We start from the raw sequence: 16,120 nt of genomic DNA on the forward strand, positions 1-16,120 counted from the left end.
AGCTGGAGGTTATGGAAAGGTTTCACTCCTTCCAATTGTGCATTAACTGTGGGGAAAAAATGCCAGCAAATAGAAGGTCACGAGCTTGGGACACAGGAGTAAGTCTTGCCACCAGCTCAGCTGGGGGACCCTTTGTGGCAGGGACTGTCCTTGCCAGGACACTGCTCAGCTCCCTCTATCCAGAGGGCTCTGCATGGGCTGAGTGGATCCATATTTATCCCTTTGAAGGGCTGGGGGCCAGTCCAGGAGTTGGTTGCCCAAGACAATGATAGAAGGTAACATCCTTCACGGCTTCAGAGGGACAGGAGGGCACTGGGTGCTCTTCATCCTGAGAAACTTCCGTGGAGACAGACATTCCTCACCTTGCCAGTGGGTCACCATCACCACAAAGTCTGCTCCTGGCTCCTCCAGATCCTCTCAATTTTATATTTATTTATTTCATATTTATTTACCTGTTACTTTTATGGCCGAGCCATCCCTATTTTCTCCCCAACACTGCAAGACTTCAGTGCAGTCGTCAGGGGATGCTGAGGGTGACAGGTGATTTACCTTCTCCAGTGATCCCTGCCAGTGACTTTCCTGCTGTTTATGTACATCCCTCTTATCCCCTGGAAGGGGTTTCTGGTTAACTCCCCCAGAGCAGGCAAATCCTGACTTGGTGGACAAAAGATATCTTCATTTCCATCAAATATTCCCATTTCCACCCTCGGTGATGTCTTCGGGGCTTGCCAGTTCCCTGTGGCTTTTGCTGCAGGGATGGAGACCTTGCGAGGGCTTGTTGGGGCAGCTTGAGGAGGCAAAAAAAAAAAGTGTGAGAGAGGTTGAAACGCAGAGGATGTAACAGGAAAACGGCTCTGCAAGCCCTCGCTGTAAATGCTATTATGGTAAAATAATTATGCCTGAGGGGACGCTTACAATCAACACCCTCCTTGCACTTACTAGAGGCACAAAGGCCTCGGAGAAAGAGGTAGGAAAAAGGACCTTAATGAAAATATTCGCAGCACAAACACAGGAAAGCGCCGAGCTCCCTCCTGTTTGCCCTGCGCTCCCCGAGAACTGGAGAGGGCAGAACAATGGTGTGTCCCTCTGCACGCTTCCTTCCCCTCCCCGGGCCGCTGGGATGCTCCGGGATTTGCCTCCCAGAGCTCCTCTGCATGGGCACAGCCACAGCTCCACTCCTGCCAGACATCCCCCACTTCAATCCAGCCTCTCTTGCTTCATCCTTTGTTTCCTCTCAGCAAAACTGAGATGTTGAAATCTCTCAGTGTTCACCGTCCAGGTGTGGCAGCGTTACGCTGGCAGCTGAGCAGGGGTTCCTTGCTCTGCCCCAAAAAGCCGTGGGGGAATTTGCTGTGCTGTCACCAGGCCCTGCCTTGTTTTGCCCCAGAGTGCAGCAGCAAGTGCAGGAAGGGGAATATTCAACAAGCTCTGGCATCTCTGAGAAAGTTCCAGAGAGAGCTCAGAGCCCTTCCAGGGCATAAAGGGGCTCCAGGAGAGCTGGAGAGGGACTGGGGACAAGGCATGGAGAGACAGGACACAGGGAATGGCTTCCCATTGGCAGAGGGCAGGGATGGATGGGATATTGGGAAGGAATTGTTCCCAATTCCCACCCTCTGGCACAGGGTGCCCAGAGAAGCTGAGGCTGCCCCTGGATCCCTGGAAGTGTCCAAGGCCATGTCTGGGTCACCTGGACTGCTCAGGAAAGTGTTTCTCCAGCAAAGACTTCCCCCCTGTGAGCCTGGGAGGAGGAAAAAGGGGGTTTTTTTTCCTGCCTACAGAGGGGAAGGAACAGCGTTTTTTCTTGGAGGAGGCTGGTGCTGAGTTTAAGGATTAATCAGCCCATTCCTCCTGATCCCACTCTTGTAGAAAACTGCATCATCTCCCTCACCATCCATCCCAGTCAAAGACCAGAGCAGTGACTCCTCTGAGACTTTGCCTTGATGCCCTTCTGAGCTGCCAGCCTCGTATTTCCCTGCCAGGAGACAAAAATGTCCCTTCTGGAGGAATTTTCCCTTCCATGAGCACGTAACTAAACACTTTCAGGATGTGGCGTGAAATCCCAACACTCAGCCCTGGTTTAGAGCTGAGCCAGGTCCTGAAGGAGCGGCTTTAGAAGGGAATCGCACACAGGGAGTGTCACCGGGGTCCAGAGGGTTTTCAGGAGAGCTTTAGAGCTGCATCCTTTGGAAGTGAAGCTGGCTGGAAATGTGAGGAATGAGCACAGCAGAAACCCCTCCCATGCCAAAAGGGAGATATTTAAAGTAGCTTTGAGCATTCGAGGCTCTCAGCACGGGACAAGGAGCTTATAAATCTGAAACCAATCTTCCCCATCCCTAATTGCATCTGTTTTCCTAGAGGCTGCGTGGAAATTCATGGTAAATTTCCTCCAGTGACTTTTCTTGGACATTGCACGGCCCTTAGCGGTCAAAGTGCTGTTCTCAGGGGGCTGAGATGGTCCTTGTGCTCATCTTTGCTGTCCTCACAGCTGCTCAGAGTGGCTGGAGAACAAATCCTTCCCCAGCCCTGCGTCCTGGCAGGATCCTGTGTCGGATTCGACCGGCCAAGTCACGGAAATATTCTGAAAATGTGCGAACTCTGTATCTTTTCAGAGGCATTCTCCTCAGCAAATGGATGCTGGAGAGAACTGACTGGCTGGTGCTGGGGGCAGCTGCAGGATTTCTGGAACCTCACGAGTTTGAAGAGTATTTATTTCCTCTTGGTGCCAGAAAAAAGTATTTTTCCCTTGATCTTGCGAAAGGCTGAACTCTTTCTGCTGAAGTTAAAAGCCAATCCTTAGGCACAGGACCAAGGATGTTTAAAGTTTGGCAAAGGCACCAGACTTTGTTATGTGCCTTGAAATATCTGCATCTGTCCCGTCCCCTCCTGCACATCCACCCCCAAGCCTGCAGGAAAACACATCCTAAAGCTCTGCCGTGGACCCACAACCAGGCAGCAAATAAAACGCTCCCACAGGACAGATTTTCATCAGGATTTAAGGTAATCACAGCTCTCGGGCTTGTGATCCTGAAATGTCTCCTGTCAGCAGTGCTGGGAGGAGAAGCACTTGGCAGAGGGCTGCCAGGACAGCTGCCTGCACCTCAACCCCACAGCTCCTCTGCTGTGCTGCTCATTGCTTGGGTTAAATTCAGATTTTTCACTTCCAGGCTTTCCCTACTGCTGGGTGCAGCAGGGTTATTTCTGCTTCTCCTAGGAAAAGAGCCACTTACCAGCAACCTCTCTCAGCTTAGCCTGCCTCAGTAAAGAGGTGTTCTGGCATTTGGTTATGCTTGCTTGTTATTTTGACAGCACGTCCCTTTCTCTTGCACTGCTTGGATCAGTCTCTACTTCAGGGCTGGGCCAGAAAAAGTGGAAAGTGGCCAATTTGCACGAAAAGAAATGGAATCTACTGCTGTCAGCCAAGTGTTTTGTCCCCTTGCATCAAGAAGGGGAAAGGATTCACAGCCAGGACACAGCTGAGTTTTGGCCACAGTGCTGGGCAGGCCTGGGCATCCTCATCCCAAATAACCTGTCCTGCTGCAGTGTGAGGAAAACAAGTCCTGAGCACGGTGTAGGTCCAACAAAACACTTGTCCTTCCCCCAGAATGCTACAGCTCCAGGACCCCCACACCAAGATGGCCTCAGTGTGGCGATCAGGTCCACCTGCACGCTTGGGAGTTCAGGATCTAACTAGGACCAGGTGATAAAGGGAGCAGAAAAACCGGAGGGTGAGTTGGAAAGGGGAGGGGAGAAATCAGGAGGCTGCAAAACCCAAACCTGCACCCGACACTTTTTATCCACCCAGGTGGGAACACAAAACATCCCTCCTCCCCCGAGCTGTGCCTGCCCCATCCCTGGCAGCGTCCAGCGCCGGGATGGACGGGGCTTGGAACAACCTGGGGCAGTGAAAGGACGGCTGGAATGCGATGATCTTTAAGGTCCTTTACCACCCGAGCCCATTGTGCGATTCCCGGGTGCTCGCTGCCCTTTAGGGGCTCAGCATTCCCAAACGCCCCCGGCTCAGTCCCAAGCACTCCCAACCCAGGGCTGCCCCAACCTTTCCCTTTTCCCCCCAAACCAGAACCCTTGGGGGGTTCGCTCGCAGCCGGGGAACACCCCAAAGAGAACAGCTCCCCACGGCCGGCTGCAGCTTCCTCTCCTCCTCCTCCTCTCGTCCCTCCGCTCCTCCCGCGCTGCCCGGGGCGGAGCCGCCCGGCGCAGCGCCCGCCCCGCTCCCGAGCCGAGCCGAGCCGGGCTGCGGGGACGGGGCTGCGGCCGTGCCAGCGCCGTCCCTGCGCCCTTCCCTGCCGGCCCTGGCACAGCCCTACCGCCGGGGCCGGCCTTCCCCTCCCCGGGGGCTCGGGAACCCGGCGGATTTCCCGGCGGCGGCAGGTAAAGGGAAGGGGCGGGCGGGGTGGGCTGGGGGCTGCCCGCATCCCCCGGGCAGAGGGGCTGCTGCTGAGCTGCCGCGGGTGGGACGGGCTGTGCCGCCTTTCACCCCCGGAAGGTGCTCCGCTGTCCCGAGCCGCCTTCCTTTGCCCCGAGAGGTGTTTCTGTGCCCTGTGTGCCCCCCTCACCTGGCCGCGAGCATCCCGAGCAAAGTTGGGATGTGACCCGAGCAAAATCGGGGATGTGGCCGGGTGCTCCCGGTGGTGGGGGACGTGGGTGGGCACCCACCCGGGGAGAGGTCCCGGGGTGCCCCAAAGTGGCCGGGTGTGATTCTGGACGCCGCTTTTCCCCTTCAAGCCCTGCTTGTGTAACAGGGAACGCTTCGTTTTGATATGAAATAATGGCATCTGCAGTGTCCCGCGGCTCCGGGGCTTCACACCGCTGCTGTCCGGAGCTGTAAAATCCTGAGGCAGCAGAATCCCAACAGAGATATATTTATTGTTGCTGGTCCAGCTGGAGGAGCGCTCGGTGCCCATCCAGCTCCCTGAGGATGCTCAGGGATGTCCTGGATGGCTCTTGGCGACATTCCCCGGCACCAAAGCCTCTGTTAAAGACCCCAAATTTCCAGCGAGCACTGAGCAGAGAGGGGGGGAAAAGGTGAATGTAAGAGGGTGCCACTTTGTCTTGGTGCTTGGCAAAGAAACTAATTCAAAAAAAAGAGTAATTCAGGAAAGGGGGGGGGGGGGGGGGGGGGGAAGTCTCCGTGCTGTTTTATTGAAGCCCTCACCCACGTCCTGTCTGTTCCCCGCCCGGAAAACTGGGCATTGAGGAGTTGCAGTCGGCATGTGAGCCTCGCTCTGGAAAAGGGCTGCTGGAGCAAATCCTGGTGTGGAAGCTGTGAAATTTCACCCCTGGTGAGATGGAAATAGGGGTTCTCCAGCCAGGAAAAACCTGGCTGTCTTGAACTTGCCGTGCTTTAGGATTTTAGGGGTGGGTCCTTCCAGCCACTCTTGTTACGTGTAATCGTGTTGGCTTAAGGGTTATTTTGGGGTTGGAGAAGGATTAGGGATAGATGGCAGGAGCAGGCATAGCCACGCTGCCTGTGAAATTTAAAAAAAGTAATGAATTATGGTTCTCTTTGCTGGCTCTTTGTCCTGGTGGGAAGGAGCCTGTACAGATTTTTCTCCATGAGAAAGTTACGCTGTGCACGGAGAACGTTAAATCCGAGCGTACCGTTCGGGTGCTGGACTCTCCTCGGGATGCTGCAGCTGCCAGGAAATTTAGATTGCTGCTAATCAGCAAGTACAAGTTAGAGTGGTGCTACTTCTTAAAGAGGGGTTTTTTTGGGGGTTGGATCACCCAGCCATGCAGGATAACAGCCTTGTCCCTTCTTTCCCCTTTACAAATCACCAGCTTGCACTTGGCAGGTGTGGCTGGGGAAAAGCTGAGGTAAATGGATTTCCTGCCTTGCATTTTGGCTGGCATGTCCATTTTCCTCATCAGATTGCTACGGAAAATGGTCCATTAATTCATTAGCCAGCCTTTATCCACCTGAGCAGTGATGCATCCTGACTCCTTAAAGCCTGTTATTTTAACATATTCTCCTCTGCCAAGCTTTGAAGCATCTTCATGCTGATACCACGGCAATGTGGAGCAGCAGAACATTTCTGTGTGATTTGGGAGGTGCTTCTTCAGAGGCAAATACAAGCTCTGCTTTGATGGCAGAGTTAATTTTAGAGTGGGCGTCTCTGTCAAGCTGTACTTTTTTATTAAACCAGCGCGTTCTGCTTGTTGCACTTTTCCCTGCGATGAATTCGGCGAAGCACGACCGGTGTTTGTCTTGGAAGGAAAATGAGTCTTGGTCGGATCAATTGATGTGGTGTCAGGTTGTAGAGTCAGAAACTGCTGGCTGGCAATTAATGATAAAGGGGTTTTGTCTTTAGCAAGGTAACAAAATGCTTTATAAACCAGGAAGGTTATAAGGAGACACGGAACGAGCTGTGAGGGGACAGCCCTTTGTTGTACTTTTACCCATTAACTGTGTACCCAGGCGTATTTGATCTCAAGTAACTGCCTTAAAATCACCATGCCAAAATCAGTATATTTAGGGGGGGTTGTTTGTGGGTTTCAACGTGTGGGTTGGAGTAGCTCACAGGTGCAAGTTAAAGATGCAGGGAGCAGGTGGCTCTGATTTGTGTTAGAGGCACTTTGATGCTCACAAGTTAGGTCTGGATGCCCTTTAGCCAGACACACCTAGGGCAATATTGTCCTTTAACTCGCTCTCTGAGTCTTCCCGAGGGTGAAGATAAAAGGGAATGGTTGTACCTTTGAAATTCTCTTGGTGCAGCTCCGGGCTTGTGTGGGAAGGTGTGGCAGTGACTGATGGTGGGGCTGGACGTGGAGGGGCACTTAGGGCTGAGAGCAGCTTTCCTACAGACGTGCTGGGGTAGGAATATGCTTTCCCTGGAGTCCGCAGTGCTGGGTTTAAACTCCTTTTTCTTGACATGATGCACCCCCAGAGGTTGTGCTCCTGCCCCTGAGACACTTTTCCACCTTCACATTGATGGTCATGGAATGGTTTGGGTTGGAAGGGTCTTTAAACTCATCCAGTTCTACTCTCTGAGATCAAGACACGGGATCCACCTGGCAGCTTCATTAGGCTGCAGCCACTGCTAATTAGGCTCCGAAGAGCTCAGATCGGGCTATTTCACTCCTGTCCTGACCCCCGGCCGGTGCTGCCGGTGCGAGGACCCTGCGGCTGCCCTGGGCTCTGCTGCTGCCAGCCGGAGCTGCTGTGGGGTGAGCGGCGTCTCAGTTTCTCCATTTACTGCAGGGTGTTTGCTCGGGGCTCCCCAAAATCCTTGTTCCGGGCCGGGTGTGAGGCTGAGCGGTCCCCTGTGCTCAGGAGAGGGCAGTGTCACACCAAGGAGCTCACGGCTTGTCCTGCTGAGGAACACGCAGCTGCCACCGCTGCTCAGAGGGGCTCACGGGATGGGTTCAGGACCCAGGCACCTCATCCCCCTCCTTTCTTCCCACACCCAACATTCCACCTCTGCTCTCGGGGCTTAACAGCCCTTTTCAGGAGCTTTCTGAGCGTGATGCTGGGAAAAGGGATTTAAAAGACTTTTATGGCCGTTGCTTTTGCCTGCCAGCCCCTCTATAAACAGTGATTAGACACAGCTACTTTAATGCATGCCTTGACTTTAAAAAAAAAAAAAATTAAAAAAAAAAAAAAAAAAAAAAAGGCTGCACATTGGTGTTTGGCTTTGCTGCTTCTTCCTCTTTAGCAAACCGCTGTGTTCCCCCCACTTCCTCCAGAAGTACCCGCAGATACTGGCGGGACAACTGCCTGAATATTCGGTGTAATAGTCTGTCATTGCTCAATAGCCTGACAAACAACAACAACAACAGAAAAAAATAGTTGTGTATTTTTTTTTTAATATGCAATTAAATATTTGTAGAAGATTTCTGCCAAGGAGTGGTTTCAAGGTACAGAGTGTTCCCCTGAAGGGTGTTCAAACAAGGACCTTCTGGGGTGGCAGTTGGGAAGCTTTTTGCGCCTGTGCCTCCATGCATTCCATGTTTCCACATTTGAAATCTGTTTCAGGTTGAGCTTGAGCTCTGCCTTTTTTTTTTTCGTCCTCCTGGTCCTTGGGCAGGATTAGTCCTGATGATAAGAAATGAAAGTGAAAAATGTTTCCTTTTGTGGCTGTTTTTTTTTGTGTGTGTGCGATTCTTGATCTGGTTTTATTTATTTCTTCTTCTCCCTGCTGGATGAGGGGTGAACTGGGGATAGGAGAGGGGGAAATTGCACCTTTCCTGGGGGTGCTGCACAAATCTGGGCACCAGCTCTGTTCCCATCTGTGCAGAGCCCTGCTGGTGGTTAATCTCTTCCTTGGAAAGAGCCTGGACTGGTTCTCGTGTAATTCCTTAGTCATGACAAAGCTGACTCCTCCTGCCCTCTCTGCACCTCTGTGTGTGTGTTGGAGCCACGCTTTCCATGAGGATCTTGAGCTCCAGGCTGCTGGATCCTGGAGGACTTGGAGGTGATGGACTCTGAGTTTATTCTCTTCTTGTCTGGGAATGCTCAGAAGGATCTGTTTCAGAGTTTCTGCGTGGTGCTGTGCCAAAGCAGCTTTTTATCTCCCACTTTGCCCCTCAGCCGTCAGCTTGCCTTTAATTTTTTTATTATTATTTGTTTGTTTAAAATCCTGCCGCTTCTCTTAAAAGGCTGCTGCAACTTGTAAAACCTCGTCGTAAACGTCTGGCCCCTGTGTTTTGCTTCCCTTTCCTCCTCGCTGCGGTGAAATCAAACTTGTCCCTCCCCCAGCCCGAGGTGAAATGCACAGAGCATAAATATTCTGGTCCTTGGCTGTTTTTAGCTGTGCCGAGTTTCAGGCTCACGTTTGCCCGGGGAAAGCGGCTTGTATCTGACTGAAATAGTCCAAGGTGAAACCCAGAGTTTCCTCTAATAGGTATTTTTGGGTGTAGCCTTTAAAAAGACGCAATGGACTGGTTGTACCCTTCAGCATCCACGTGCTTTCCCGAGCCACTCTAGGAGATTATATTTGGGCCACTTAGCTTGTATTGATGGATCTCTGGAGCTGACAGTCACCTAATCATAAATCAAGTCTAAAATCAAGTCAGTGTTCTGCCTGCCTACTGCAGAATTGCAGCAAACCAAAACGCATTCAGTTTTGTGACTTGGAGCCGGCCCCAGCCCCTGGCGAGCGGATGGGAGTTGGCACCTGAAGGTGACAGGGGATGCTCAGGGCATTCCACGAGATTCTTGGGAAGCAGGGCTAATCCTGAGCAGGGCACTTAAGAGCTTGGAGAGGATTTGAGGCTCAAGTCTGGGCTTGCTGTCCTGCGAAATTGCCCTGGACCTTGCCAGGAGGGAGGGAGCTGGCGTGTGACCCCATCTCAACCCCGTGTGCTGCCTGCAGGGCTCTTGTCTGAGTAGAACCTTGGGAATGGGGATAAAAGTGGGATTTAGATCCCAGGTCCTCTTATTGTGCTGCCAAGGGGCAGGATGGATCGGGGGGCTTCCCAGGTTATGGCTTAAACCCGGTCCCGGGTCGGCTGGAGAGGGTTTAGGTTTGTTTATGGGGATTTAGCACCGAGCTGAGGTCACTCTGTGATATTTGGGTGGATTTTGGGAGGGTGTTCTGCCTGGATTGGCTGCCTTTTTTTTTTTTTTTTTTTTTTTTTTTTTTTTTTTTTTTTTTGCCAATAGGTAATTAATGCTTTCCTTGGGATTAAAATGTTTTCTGTGTGTCCCAGCGGCTGGTGTAGGAAAGAGCCACCCAACCCCTTGACCTTTCTCAGAGGGGGAAAAAAGGTTCTTTTGGAGAAGGTGGGACGTGTGTGTTCAAATCCAGGGTGTCTCTCTCTCCTCCCAGCTACTTTGAGCAGCCTGGGCTAGTGGAAGGTGTCCCTGCCCACGGGAAAAGATGATTTTTAAGACCCTTTCCAACCCAAACCTTTCTGTGATGATTCTGTAACTCTCCTTCCTTGCATGAAGCAGCCCCATAAAGAAATTCCTCAAGGCTGTCAGGGAGGTGATGTTTCGTAGGCAGTTTCCTGATCAGCAGCGATTGTTTGCAGGTATTGTGGGAATTTTGGTATTAATCTGCCTATTAATTATTCAGGGATCTTGTCAGTGAGCCTTTAAGTTGTCAGTCAATCCTGTTGCAGTTTGAAACTCAGCGAAGAGGCAGCTCCTGGGTCCTTCTCTGGGTGTCCAGGCGTGATTTGCTCTGTTTCTCTCACGTTTTTTGGGCTGGGATTTCTCCATCCATGACTGTGGATGGTTGATCTTAGAGATCTGCGCAGTAAATGTGCCTGAGCAGTCCTTGAGATCTGTGCATTTGGGCTCTGTGGGGGCCCTGGAGTTCCAAGAGGAACTCCAAGCCAAGAGGTGAGGTGAGACCTTCTCGAACGCCTATTTTTAGATGTGTCCCTCTTCACATGCAAGTTGCATTCATCATCAAGGACTGATCTGCACTTGGGACACTGCATTTGTAATCCTTGATTTCCAGCTCTTAGATATCAAAATGCCTGATAAAAATACAGATATTGCTGTCTCCTTTTTCCCTGTGCCCTGGAGCCGGGAGCTCCCACACCACTCGCTGTGCTGCGTTTGACGCTTTATGAACACAGAGTGGTGACAGGCTCTCGTTTTCGGGGTGATTGCCCCTCCCTGCACGGGTTTTGGCATCGTTCGGTGGTGGCTGACAGCTTCCAAGATCATCTCCTGCTTTCCTGCCCCTGCCTGGAAGCTGGAGGCAGGATCTGCTTTCAGAATGAAGGAGCTCAGCTCCTCTTTAGCTGTGAGTTAATCGCCCAAACGCGCTCGCAGCCTTCATTAAAAGCCTGATTTAAAGCGCAAAGTTGACAGCTCGGCTGGAGATACTTTCCCTCATCACGACTCTTTCCTAATCCGTCTCCTCTGCGTGGGGACGTGTTTGTTTGGGGCATTTTTGATTTGGATCTCCAGGCTCCTGCCCCGGGAGAGCCGGGTGTTAAAGGAGTGCGGCGTAAGGCGGCCGTAGATGTTCTGATGTTAACGTGGTGGCAGTGAACGTGCTCTGGTGCTGGCAGGGACGAACCTCGGTGCATCACAAGGTCACTCAGCTGCACGTCCCCAAAACACAAACACTGCCTGGGCTCCTGGCACAGTTCCGCTTTGCCAAGGGAAACGGAGCTGCTCGTGGGATTACAGGGATGGAGCTGCTGTCCCTGAAAGCACGGGCACGAGCAGTGTGGGAGGGGGTTGTCCTTCCCTGGGCTTCTACCTGGGCAGGTTTCAGCTTTGGTGCGAGGTACGGGGTGGAGCTCAAACCTGGTCCTGTGCATTGCTGAGCATCAGGAGCTGGGCAGAATCATTCCGTGGTGGTTCTGTGGTGGGATTCCCTGCCTTTAATGATGCCGGTGCCCTGTCCCCGTGTCACCTGGAGTGGGGGGACGGCTCCTTTGGGTGGTCCCTGCTGCTGAGAGGTGTGAGGAGAAAGACTGGCTTGTTCCTGGCAAGCCAATCACCCTGGGGCTGATCTGCTCCATGTGATGAACACTCCTGGGTTACAGTGGGAATGTGAGGCAGGAGGGAAGCCTGGGGGCTTGCTGGCAACCTCTAACCCGGAGTCCAGACTGGCAGAGCTGCCCTGCAATGGACAGATACAGATCCACTTCTAACAGCACAGTAAGCTCTGAATTTTCGACTTTATGTTTCTGAAAGGGTCAGCTCGCTCTGTTAAACCCCTTCTGTCCTGAGAGGCCTTAAATCCACGTTTCTGGGGTCGTTGGTTATATTGAGCTCTATTGGACCCGTGAGGAAATCTCTTTTCTGTCTTGGCTTCTGCTCTCCCAGCTTGTGGGAAATAATGGCTTTTTCCCTATTTCCCTGGACATTCAGCTCATCTGCAGGGCTCCCTGGAGGGACAGGTCTGAAGAACAGGCTGGAAGTCTGCTCTGCCCCTCTCCTGGAGCACTTTGGGGGCTGGGTGTGGAGCTGTGGGGGGGCGAGGACCAGGGAGCCCTCGAGGTCACGAGCTGGGGCAGATGAGGCCAAAGGAGTCAAAACCCAAGGTGTCTGCTCCAGGCTCTGCACCTTCCCAGGCATTATGTGCCTCCCCTTATCTCGGCTGATATTTGCAGTGCTGATAAGAGAGGGTCCGTAACAAGTGTGCTGTGCCACAGATAAAACCTGCAGTGCGTAAGAGCTGTTCCAGCTCGGCCTTATCAGCATTATTAAACGTGAGTATCAGCAGGGCTTCAGGGATGAGGCTGCCCTGGCTCCCTGAGCACAGAACATCCAGCCAGCAATTGTGCTGGGAGTGCTGCTGCTGCTCTGTAAGTCCGGTGTGCTTTTCCTTTTTTTCTTCTTTTTATTTATTTCTTTTTCTTAATTTAAATTTAGGGATCGTGGTTTGTGGAGTGTGTGAAGGGCAGCTGCCTGGTTGTGGTGCAGGGAGGTGGGGGCTGCTCTCCACGTGGGCTGAACAGCCTGGAGGTGTTCAGTCTCCAAGAAGAGGTGTGGATGTGGCACCTGGGGACGTGCTTTAGTGCTGGACCCGGCAGAGGCAGGTTACTGGTTGGACTCGAAGAGCTTAGAGGTGTTTTCCAAACTTAATGATGCTCTGAGTTAAATTTAGGGATTCTTGCATCTCTCCAGGCTGCTCTTTGCTCAGAGAAAGAAATCCTGGAGTTTTTGTGCAGCCATTGAACACCAGTGCAGGGAGCACAGATTTCCTGCATCCTCTTGCTGCTCCTTCAGGGCTCTGACCTCTGTAAGGGTGAGAAAACATTGGATTGAAGCTGGCAAAGGGTAAAGTGGTGGAGCATTGCTTGGCCTTGGGCACTGCCAGGGATCCAGGGGCAGCCACAGCTCCTCTGGGCACCCTGTGCCAGGGCCTCCCCACCCTCCCAGGGAACAGTTCCTTCCCAATATCCCACCTATCCCTGCCCTCTGGCACTGGGAAAATATTCCCCGTGTCCTGTCCCTCTCAAAGCCAAGCTCCAGGCTGTAGGCTGCCTGAGCTGGGCTTAATCTGAGGAAAACCCACCCTGGCTGTGCTGCAGGTGGCTGGAGCTGTTGAGGGAGATGGGTTTGGATAAAACTGGGAGCAAATGCTGGTTGCTGTTCCCTGCCGCTGTGCCCAAGGTCAGCCTGACCGTGGAGCTCCCAAATTGTTCCCAATTCTTCCAGCTAACAGCTGCTGCTGCTCAGCTGTGTGAGCAGCTAATGGGGTTTATCAGCCTCGGGTGCTTCTGACTGGGCTCTGCCAGAGCAGCCGAATCCCAGAGAGCCGGAGCTGAAATAAACGGGACTCGGAGTTCCTGGGGCCGTGCAATTCCGACGCCTCACCTAGCACAGCCATCTGATTTCTCCCAGACTTGATCTGCTGATTGTTTTATCTGAATTGACTGTGAAGGTGGGGCGAGAGAGCAGCGTCCTTGGTGCTTCGTACAGCTCCAGGCACTGAGAGATTCCTCTGGTTTAAAAAGCACAGTCAGGAAACACCAACCAGCCTGTGGAGGGAAGGGGTTGCAGTGACTTCAGATCTCCTTTTAACACGGAGAGCTGCGCACTGGATCCCTGACCCGATTCCTCCTTTTCAGAAGGGGTTTTCTGCTCCAAGCTGGAAGGGGAATACAGCTGTGGAGCAGCCTGGAGTCTGTCTTCTCCTGCTTGCTTTTGTCTGGCCACCCTAGAACTTATTGCTGTGTTTCAGCATTGCCTGAAGCCCACGAGATATTTTGCTCCCAAACTGGCCACATTTGGTTGACTGATCCCATATGCTGGGTTCCAAAAAGACTTGGGAATCGAAGGCAAAATTCCAAATTTTGTTTGGTTTTTGTGTTGTTGTTGTTGTTTTGGGGTTTTTTTCCTGTGAAGGAAAGGGATGAAATATGCCTGAAAGACTTGTGGCTGTCAGCTCGACTGAGGCAGCTCTTGGACAGGGCTGTGAGGAAAACCCTGCTCTGTCTCATGCCCCATCAGGTTTAATGCTTGCTAAATGGCAGAGCTGTCGAGAACAAGCGCTGGGCTGAGGCACTGGAACTGGTATTAAAATAATAAATATTGCTGCAAGTGGCTGAGCTTGGAAATAAATTATGCTGTGAGTGGAAATACAGGGACTGCTGAGGTGCCTGGATTCCCCCCAGGGCTCTCTGCCAGGTGGGAGGCTTGGGAATTTTGGGAAGGTAGCCTGTGGGGAAAGTCCTGTGTCCCAGCAGTAATAAATCCTCTCCCTGCCATGCAACGTGAGGGCTGTATGTAAATTTTTTTCTTGCTCTCGAGCTGAAACCTGCTGCTGAGTCAGATCTTTTCATTTTGCCTGTCTTTCGCAATGTGACAAAAAGGGGGGGGGGGGGGGCCTAAAGTGTTTGCCACTTGTCTGGCTTTTAGAGAACTCCAAAATGATGAAAAATCTAATAAAGACCTGTCTGCCATGCTCCTCCTGCAGTTCTGGGGGTTTCAGTCTTGCTTGTGTCTCTCCCTCCTGTCTCTCCATGGGAACAGGGAAAAACTGAGCCTTTTATCCTGCCTTTTAAATGGAGAAACACTGGAGCACCACAGTCTGTTGGTTATTTGTCCTCAGATAATGTGACATAACTTAGGGAGATGCTCTGGTGATGACTCTCAAAGGAAGGGCGTCAGATATTGCAAAGATTTGGGAACCTCCCTCTTTTCCTCACAGACATCAGTGGTTTTGGCCAAGAAAATAGGTTTATTTCCCAGTGACTGCAAAATAAAGGATGTGGCAGTGCCTCAGTGGGGCAAGATGAAGGTGTGAACACGTGGATACTTCAGAAAGGCACTCGTGGAGATTGATTTCTTTCCTTGATGTTTGTTCCCATTAATCCACCTTTGTGGGTGCTGCTCTTTGCCTTCTGACACAACCTCCTTGGTTGTGAGATTTTTAGGGGGTGGTGCAGGCTGAGGTGGAAGAGAGGGTCTGGAAAATGCTTGGGTGGGTGGGAGCCTTTACCCGGCTCCAGGATTCTGCTGCATCATTTTTGCTCTGTTTTAATTGAAACCTCAGCCTAGTGTCACTCCTTGCTATGACACAGGCTCACTGAGGAAATGGAATGTGCCAATGGAATCTGGAGTAGTTTTTCTGCTTCCCTTTTCCTTCCTAGCAGCTCTTCTCCAGAGCAGAAGCCAAAGGATGAGCCCTTGTTTTGTGGTTATTTATTATTTGTTTCCCTGACACTAAGCAGATACCAGAATTACCTTCAGCTTTGGACACAACCTGCCCGAAATAGCTCTGGGAGCTCTGCAGGGGGAGGGGATTGGCAAAGGGCTCTGCCCAGTGCAGCCTGAGCCAACAAACCCAGCTCCCAGAGCATCTTTGGGACCACCAGGGTGTGAGTGGGGTACAGGAAAATTCTCCTGCTGCTGCAGCAGTGACACCGGGAGTGCTTCAGCACCTCCTGGGATGCTCACTTGGGGGGTTTGCAGCTCAACCCCATTCTCTGAGCATTGCTTTTGTTCATCCATGGTGGCTGAGTGCACTTGGGTGCCCTGGGGTCGGCCTGGGAGTGCAACAGAGCTCTCCAAACCCACTCAGCTCCTGCTTGTAGTGATGGAGGGGCGGGGAGGAGGCGTTTATCCCCTGGAGAAGTGGGACAGGAGTAAAAATCCTGCTCTTATGGGGCTGGGCAGAGGTGTCTGAGCTATTCTTGGCCACTTTTCCCTGAGAGCCATTGGCACATGGAGGTGTCTGGCAGCTGAACCCGCCTCTGCTGGCTCCGGGGGTGGCTCTGGGAGTGATTTGGGAGCAGGGAATGTGTTGGCTCCTTGCTTTCCGTATGGAAGTGGCACTTTCCCCTGAGGGGGGATGCTGAGCACGGGGGATCCGCTCCTTCTCGGGAATAACCTCCCTCTGGGGGTGGAACAGCACGGGGGGTGCTTCCAGCGGCATCTCTCAGCTCTTCTGAAAGATTGCTGGCAAAAATGTGCTTTTCCAGACTGAACGTGGGTCTCCTAAGGACAACCTATGAGCTGTTAAGGGGGGGGGGGGGCAATAAAGCAAAAACTGGTTTGTCGGGAGAGTCTGAGGCTCACCCTGGCCAAGGCTGGTGACTCCAATCCCTGAGGGAATATCCAGCGTCCCCATAGTGTTCAGTCCAGCCAGGCTAAAGGCTGGGAATAAAGTAACTTTTCTCTTGAGGTGTGATCTCCCAGAGGCTTCCCCGTGGTGTGAGTTTGTGTGCTGCCAGGCTGGGG

At 52.3% G+C, this 16,120-nt stretch overlaps 1 protein-coding gene across 1 annotated transcript in view; it reads left to right on the forward strand.

Moving 5' to 3' along the window:
- Positions 1 to 4,261: 4,261 nt before the first annotated feature.
- Positions 4,262 to 16,120, forward strand: part of GDPD5 (glycerophosphodiester phosphodiesterase domain containing 5) — a 109,724-nt gene continuing 97,865 nt past the window's right edge. Inside the window, exon 1 of the mRNA XM_040056305.2 lies at positions 4,262 to 4,389. The gene's annotated coding sequence lies outside the window, so the exon portion shown is untranslated. The remainder of the gene's footprint in view (positions 4,390 to 16,120) is intronic.

This window comes from Hirundo rustica, chromosome 2, assembly GCF_015227805.2.
Source record: "Hirundo rustica isolate bHirRus1 chromosome 2, bHirRus1.pri.v3, whole genome shotgun sequence".
In the NCBI taxonomy this organism is placed as follows: domain Eukaryota; kingdom Metazoa; phylum Chordata; class Aves; order Passeriformes; family Hirundinidae; genus Hirundo; species Hirundo rustica.